Below are 8,459 nucleotides of genomic sequence, written 5' to 3' on the forward strand. Positions count from 1 at the left end.
TTTTAAAATATTTGTATCTTTTATTTACAAGCTATTTAAATGTGTGTTAACAAAAATGCCATTCTATAGTCTTTCATTTCACACTCCCTTGTCAGACAGTTCACATTACAACATCCTCTAACTCTGCAGTCGGAGAAGAAAAAGTAAACACCATTCTCGGGGACAATTTGACATAAACTGAAATTTGACCTGTCATTGAATGCACAGAAAATGCGACAAGATAAAAACAAGGTTTAAAGGCATCTTTATTGCTCATTCATTTTCAGAATGAACAGGACACCTGTTCTTTGCCAGCTCGAGCTTTCTCACCAGAAAGGACCAGTAGGTCTTAAAAATTAGCTTCCCACACAAAATAGGACTCGCCATAGTGTGTGGGCGACTAGATATTTGGAGGCCTGCTAACAAAATAACTACTTGCTGTCCATTCACCAAAACCTAATGGGATCGCAAATGGGAAAACGTAATAATCAATGAAATACCATAGTCTTGATGGACAGCCCATCCAAGTAATGGAAAACCAGGAAAAGCACATGAAAGGCAATGGCGGAAGGGGGCTGGTCTATGCATTTCTAATTGCATCTTTAAAAAAAATTGATGAGGAGGCCAATTAGGCAGATAAAGCTGTTGAATGAGCCATACAAAGGAATGCTGAACATCATACCACTTACATACCAGTTGCTCCACAAGGTTACAAAGGAAACCAATGAAAAGCATTACAGTGAGGGCTACCCTTTAGAGCACATAGCCATGCCTGCGTTTTAAATCCAAGAAGCTGACTTACTGCAAAAAAAAACTTTACAGTTCACCTCATACCTAGATCTCTCAGAAGGAAATGCTGTGCCTCGCCATAAACCTCAATGTGACAAAGAAGCCTGCCATTGTGCATAGTCCTGGAGTGAGGAGAGATTGGCATGGGTCATGTGGGATGATTGTCCCAAAAGGAAAGTGGCTAAAATTTCGCCTTGCACATAACGGACAATAATTTAAGCGACCAGTCAAGGCAAAGATGCAGAGTTGAGTTTGCTCTACTGCTTTAAATTAAGATTTAAAGACTTTTTAAATCTTCTCTACCAGACAGTGCAAACTGTCTGTTGGTGAAAAGACCTAGAGCTCAGGCAGTGCGTTAACCGCCACAGCAGCAGTCTGACCGCCATATTCCAACTTGAGCTGTTTGACCGCTACAGGACTGTAACAACGGCCGTGGATCCGTGATCCGTCCGCAATAGTGCAGTAGTGTGAGGCCGCAAAATGCTGACGGTGCCACACCAGCACTGCCAAGCATATTCCGAGTTTCCTTATTGCGATGCTTTTCATGGCAGTGCAAGCACAAGGGGGCTCTGTGGAACCCCCTTAGTTTCCTCACCATACCCTTTTCATGGAGGTGAGCCCGCCATGAAAAGGGTAGTGGTGAGGAAACTACGGGGGTCCTATAGAGCCCCCTTTTGCCTCTATGCACAGGGGGGCACATGTTGTGCCCCCTTGTATGTCTGCAACCCCAGTTCCAGCACAGAAAAAAAGAACCACAAGGTGCATTTTTTTCCGTGCTGGAACGTGCTTTGTTGCGCTTACGGCAGTGCTTCTCTAAGGATCTCTTAGGCGTTTCAGAATGGCACCGCTGTTGGACCACCACCTGCCAGTATTACCACTCGTAATCCGACGTACGGACTGACTATGGGTCTGAAGGTCTTGGACCGAGGCGAGGGCGTGGCGGTCCGCTCCAAGAAGGCCAAACTCGTAATAAGGTTTGAGTGGGATTAGAGATCACCCATTGCGTACCAGGGTTGGATTTATTATCTCTCTCATTTGCTTGCTTTCCATTCATTAGCTCATGTGGGCTTCGTCTTCCAGTGTTTGTTTCCCCTAGATGGCTAAAGGCGAAACCTATTTGCTTTGCTAATGTTTGTTAAAAGCTCGAACCATACAATTTTACCCAAATCGGGTATCACAGCGGTTTACATATCCAGTTTCGTTACATGAGAACACACATTCATTTTTGTTAGGCACGGGGAGTGATTTGCCCAGAATCACAGGATGTTCAGCGTCATTGCCGAGACTCGAACCCAGTTCCTGTAGGAAGCGCTGTATCCGCAAAGAAAGGAAACACGGACCAAGAAGATGTGGCAAGACGTGGAGTTTAATAGCACGTCTGCATAAAATCAGTTCAAGCCCAGAATGCCGTTTCAACCCCCACACGCTCACGCCCAACCTTCTACCATGTTTTTAAAGATAAACATTCTTTACACAACACGAGTCAGTCACGAGCTGGAATCAGAGCTCCGCTCGTGACAAGTAAACACGTTCCCAACACACCTTCCCCCCTTAAAAAAAATAAAAAAACAATATAACAACAGTAACATCAGTAACAGAGTAACATCACAATTAATACTTTAAATAGCATACAAAATTAATTCATGACAAAATCCTTGTACCTAGCAGGGAGGCGATGAGTGCGCCCAACCCTTGAATTATCAGGAACAGAAATGGAAGGAGATAAAATTTCTTGTTCATTATTATGCTCCAAATCCAGAAATACATTACTAGTGTGATCGTTTTGGTGAGTAATAACACCCTTAAACACAGAAACCCTATTTAAATTCCAAACAGAGCCACCCTCAACTCTGACAGCGTTCCTAAATGTTTCAATTACTCTTCTTGGACATGACCAAATAGACATCCCTTTACTTACACCTTCTTTTTTCTTTATGAGAACCAAATCCCCTACTTTGATCACCTGTTTGGTTAATGAGCCCAATTTCCTTTCCATTTCACCTTTCATTTTAGCTTTGTATGAGCCTACTCTTTGTTGCACCGCTTCATAATCCACTTTAAAGAAATCATTGAACTCCTTTCTGTTCTTTTTCATCCACCAAGGAATTAAATTAGTGCTGGGCTTACGCCCTCTTAACAATTCAAAAGGACTGACTAAGGTAACAGAATTAGGAGAGGTCCTGTATGCTAGCAACATGGATTGCAAAGCATTCCGCCAATTCAAACCACCCTTAACAGACAATTGAATAGCCTCCTTAACCACACGATTGAATCTCTCCACTTGACCATTCGCTTGAGGATGGAAAACAGCGATCTTATTGTGAGTAATTCCACACTTAACGAGAAAATCTTCCATTTCCTTGCTAATAAATTGTGGCCCATTGTCAGTCACAACTTCTTGAGGAATGCCTTCCCTACAAAAAACTTCATCTAGAAATTCAATGACACTCTGAGAGGTAACTTCCTTTGCCATCTTAACTTCCGGCCATTTGGAATAGTAGTCAATGAGTACTATTCCAAAAGCTTCGTGCTTAGGTAAAATGTTGAAAGGGCCAATGATATCTAACCCAAGTTTACACCAAGCACCAACCGGGAATTCTACAGGATGAGGTTCCGGACGTAAAGCCACGGCTGACTTGTCACTGTTGGAGCAATGAACACATGAGCGTACAAAATGATCAACTGATGCATCAATGCTCGGCCACCAAAAAGATTCCTTAACACGTCTCCTGGTAAATGAAATCCCTAAATGCCCTTCATGAGCAATTCCCAGAATAGTATTCCTGAGAGAAAAAGGAGGAAGGATCTTATCACCCCTCAATAACAAACCATTCTCTACAGCTAGTTCTTCTTGAACCTTAGAGAAACCCATCATATCTCCAGATAACTTCCTCTGATCAGGCCAACCTTGAAACACATACTTCTTGACATTAATTAACTCGGAATCTTTTCCCATTTCTTGCAACCAAATGTTTTCTTGCAAACCAACATGTTTACCAAACACTAAATTCATATCACCCATAGTAAAAGCTACTTCACAATCATCCTCTTTGATTTTGTTTGGAAAAGCCGTAGGTGATATTAATCTGGACATGCAATCAGCATGTACATTGGCTTTACCCTGGACATATTCAATTTGAAATTGAAAAGACTGTAATCTTGAAGCCAGTCTTGCAAGGCGTGCAGACATAGTACGTCCACCACCTGGTGCCATTAAGTAAACAAGCGGCTTATGATCGGTTTTAATAATGAATTTAGTGCCCCACAAAAAGGTCCTAAAATGCTCAGCTCCCCAAACACAAGCTAAAAGTTCCCTCTCTATAACTGAGTAATGTTTTTCTGCATCTCTCAAAGCTCTTGAGGCGTAAGCTACAACCCATTCTTTACCATTGTCTCTTTGCAAAACAACACCACCTAACCCAGTACTGCTGGCATCCACCATGATAATGCATTGTTTGCCACACATAAAAGGTTTAAGACACGGGGCTTTCACTATGAAATCCTTTAAATCTTGAAACGCTTTAGACATATCTGTGGTCCAAATAAATTTTGCGTTTTTCTTCAATAAACACCTAAATGGATCTACTTTGGAGGCAAAATTAGGTATGAATTTGGCATAAAATTCAATGAGACCCAAAAAGGCTACAAGTTGTTCTTTAGACATATGTGCGGGAGCATTTATAATACTTTTAATATGATTGCGTTTAGGTTTGATTCCATCTCCACTAATTGTATGTCCTAAATATTCTACTTCTTTTTGTTTGATCTTACATTTATCAAGACGAAGAGTCAAACCTTTTTGAGCTAAAGCATCAATTACACTTATTAAATTTGAATCATGTGCCTCATTATTTTTACCATAAACAAGGATGTCATCCTGAAATGCTATCGCTCCGTTTAATCCCTCCAAAGTATCCCTCATAAGTCTCTGAAACACAGAAGCTGCACTAGCAAGACCAAAAGGCATGCGGCAATACCTGTAAAGCCCTTCGGGTGTGATGAAAGCATTGATATCTTTTGATTCTTCAGAGAGCACCACTTGGTGATAAGCACTAGCCAAATCAATGCAGGAAAACACTTGAGCTCCCGCTAGGGTGGAGACCATCTCATGAAGATTAGGTAAAGGATGAGCATCCACCCAAATAGCATTATTTACACTGCGCAGGTCCACACATAATCTAAGCTCACCTGAAGACTTAACCGAAATCACAATGGGAGAAACCCAAGGCGATGACTCAATTGGTTCAATAATGTTCTTACTACATAACTCCTTAAGCATATCCTTCAATTTGCCCCTGTAAGTAAGGGGAACATTTCTCACTCTGTGGCGCACAGGAACTGCATTGTCTTGTAACTTGATGACATGTTCAAACCCTTTGTATCTTCCTAATTCTCCACTAAAAACATCGGGAAAAGATCCTTTCAATCTATTTACAAATTGAGGATCTTGATTGTGAGTGATACCGCAGGAATCTACTGCGTAGACAGGAGGATCAGCTCTAGGATCAATTTTAATTCCTACTTGGCGTTGGTGGGGCCATCCTAGAAGTGACAAACCTGATCTTGCTACATAAACCTTCCCAAAAATGTGACGATCGGAAAATGTTAAATTTGTGCAGAAAAACCCAACCAGGTCAATTTTGTGTCCAGTATATCCACCTGGCGATACATCGGGTGGGGACAAAACCATCGTTGGCCAATTGGTACGAAAAATATTTAGCGAAACAATGGTGTACCAAGCACAAGAATCTACAAAGAATTCTAAATCAACGTCACCCACAGTAATGAAACATGAGGGAAACTTAGAATTCTCATCCCCGTCACACATGTTAATAACCGTGCTAACTACATGCTCATTATCATCTCCTGGATTATCGTTATCGTCATACATGTAATTGACTTTCCTAGGAACTGTTTTACAAAATTTTCCAAAATGACCCTTCTTATTGCATTTTGTACAAACTCTTCCTATGGCAGGACAATTCTTAAAATCAGCTAAATGGCTGTCACTCCCACATCTGTAACAAAGTAAAGGATAAGTGTTTTTCTCGTATTTTCTACCTTTGGCTTTACCATCAACTTTTATCGGCTTATCAGTCTTTTGTTGAAGATGTTTCCTTTGCTTATCAGAATCTTTAGTAACATTGAATACATCATTTTTGTCATTTCCTCTAATTTCTTTTACGAATTTTTCCGAATGTTCAATTGATTTCGCAATATCAATAGCATTGTTTAATGACATGTCAGATGTAGTCCAAAGACGTTCCTGCACTTTCTTATTGTTAGTCCTCATTAAAATTTGATCCCGTAACACTTGTTCATAACAAATATGCTCAAAATCACAAGTGATAGCCAAAGATCTTAGAGCTTATACGAAATCTTCAATGGGTTCCTCATCTTTTTGCTTCCGTGAATAAAATATAAATCTTTCCATTACAATGTTTTTTTTTTTCCTTAACGTAAATTCAGTTGTGAAGATGCATAGTCATACACGTTAATATTACCAGGATTAATCAGTGCAGGTAAACTTTTAAATTCTTTCAATGCGATTCCGCCTAAACAATGTTTCAAAAGCGAAAGTTTCCTCTCTGGTTCACATTCCTCACCCTCTAACACTTCTACATATGCTAAGAACACAGGTTCCCATATCTCCCAGGACATGGGAGGATCACCAGGAACAGCTAGAAATGATGGAGGGGGGAACAATGCCAGACATGGTGAAAGAAAAATATATATATATATATATGATAACAATAATAATTAAACAGGAACAAAAAAAAACAACTACATAAAATAATATTTCTACTTATTGCATGAAGAATAATGACAGTATGAATGACACACGGTGTGCGTGTCACCGAAGTAGTAATATTACCCTACAAGCTGCTTTCCGTGAAAACGAACCACAGTATGTAATCCTGTTTAATGTTGCCAAGAAACGATGCAGAAGGATCTTCTGATGCGTTCTCGTCGAAGAAATGTGTCTACGAGTGGTTGCCAGGAAACAACTCCCATGCATGTATTAATGACGCGCTGCGCTCAATCAGCGTGCGTCCTTGTATGCAGAATGTGTACTCCGGTTGCCAGGAAACGAGATAAATTTCCCCTACGTATGTTGACGCGCTGCGCTCACGTCAGCGTGCGTCCTTCAAGGATGCTCCTCCAGGATTCTAATCCGTAACGATGGTGTTTAGCCGGTAAAATCTTTGGACACAGGAGTACAAGGAAAACGTATAGAAGTAAGATAATTGCTTTTTCGTCTTCCTTCCACGGTTCCCGAGTCCCTTATAGATTTAAAGTCCTTTCCTTCTCAATGATATCGTAGCTTCCCAAATTAAAAGAAAAAAAAAATCCGGGTTGGATTTAAATGTGGTTCCAGATCCCGCTCGTCGCCAGTGTAGGAAACGCTGTATCCGCAAAGAAAGGAAACACGGACTAAGAAGATGTGGCAAGACGTGGAGTTTAATAGCACGTCTGCATACAATCAGTTCACGCCCAGAATGCCGTTTCAACCCCCACACGCTCACGCCCAACCTTCTACCATGTTTTTAAAGATAAACATTCTTTACACAACACGAGTCAGTCACGAGCTGGAATCAGAGCTCCGCTCGTGACTACTCGTGACAAGTAAACACGTTCCCAACAGTTCCCGAGATTAGAGGTCGACCGCCCTAGCCGTTAGGCCAACTCCTCTACCCTACAATTGTATTGATTACATGTTTAACACCTGTTCTACACATCCTGTGGCTACCACGTCTGCAGGTCTCAAGGACATCCAGTTAGCAGTTAAAAGTTTTCCACATACCAATTTTTTTTGCATTATGGAACTTGTCATTTTTTATTTAGATCTATGGAAACCACTACACTAGCACATGAAAAGAAAATCTATCCGCCCGGAAAAGTCTATGCCCTTGTGGCACAGTCTCCGATCAAGCCATCGTAATCATTGTAAAGGTAATTTCAAATAGCACAACAAAGTAACAACTTCCCGCTATTTGTCATTACCTGAGAGTCGACCATCAGTCTTCTTTTCCATAATCACAGTCATCGGGAGTGGAAAAATCGAGGACATTTTAGATTTAACTTTTTAACCGCCATAGTTTCATACATTCAAATCAATTCATTGGATACGTTCAAATATATTAACTATCTGAGGTGCATTAAACAACTACAAAGATTCCATTCGTCGCTCGAATGTAGGTCCTTTCATTTCCCCCGCTTATTAATCAGTGAACGGAAAAAGCGCACGAAAGCAAGTAATAAAAAAAAACGCGTGACACGGTGGCAGAGACATTCTCGTAGAGTTAAGCGGGCTTCCGTGTTAATGGCATGCGTGCTCCACCTATTTCGTGTACAAACAGAAACCCAAACATGCTTTCATTACTAGAAGTCCCAAGACTCCCAACCCTTTCTCAGCAAACAAGTTCAACACGCCCACTGCCTGGGACCTCTATGACGTCACCCTTACAGTTCCTGGTGAGGAGGGGGAGAGTCAGCACGAGCAGCAACGACACGGCAGTGAAGCGCTTTAAGTGGGGAGAAGAGGTGGGGGATCTCTCGTAGCCAAAGAAGCTAATCGGGGCTTTCTTACGAGAGTCCTAGGCTGTGTAATTAAAATTAAGAGCGTGGCTGAAAAAATGAAAACTAAAATAAGAATTGAAAATGTTTCAGTGTCAAGTTTCCCAGGTCCA

The 8,459-nt window shown here is 41.2% G+C and overlaps 1 protein-coding gene across 2 annotated transcripts in view; it reads right to left on the reverse strand.

The window, feature by feature from the left end:
• LOC146797665 (calpain-9-like) overlaps nucleotides 1-8,195 on the reverse strand; it is a 266,794-nt gene extending 258,599 nt beyond the window's left edge. For both annotated transcript variants that reach the window (XR_014968511.1, XM_085624810.1), the window contains exon 1: nucleotides 7,774-8,195. The gene's annotated coding sequence lies outside the window, so the exon portion shown is untranslated. The remainder of the gene's footprint in view (nucleotides 1-7,773) is intronic.
• Nucleotides 8,196-8,459: the final 264 nt, after the last annotated feature.

The sequence above is a fragment of the Triturus cristatus genome, chromosome 9 (assembly GCF_964204655.1).
Source record: "Triturus cristatus chromosome 9, aTriCri1.1, whole genome shotgun sequence".
Classification (NCBI taxonomy): Eukaryota; Metazoa; Chordata; class Amphibia; order Caudata; family Salamandridae; genus Triturus; species Triturus cristatus.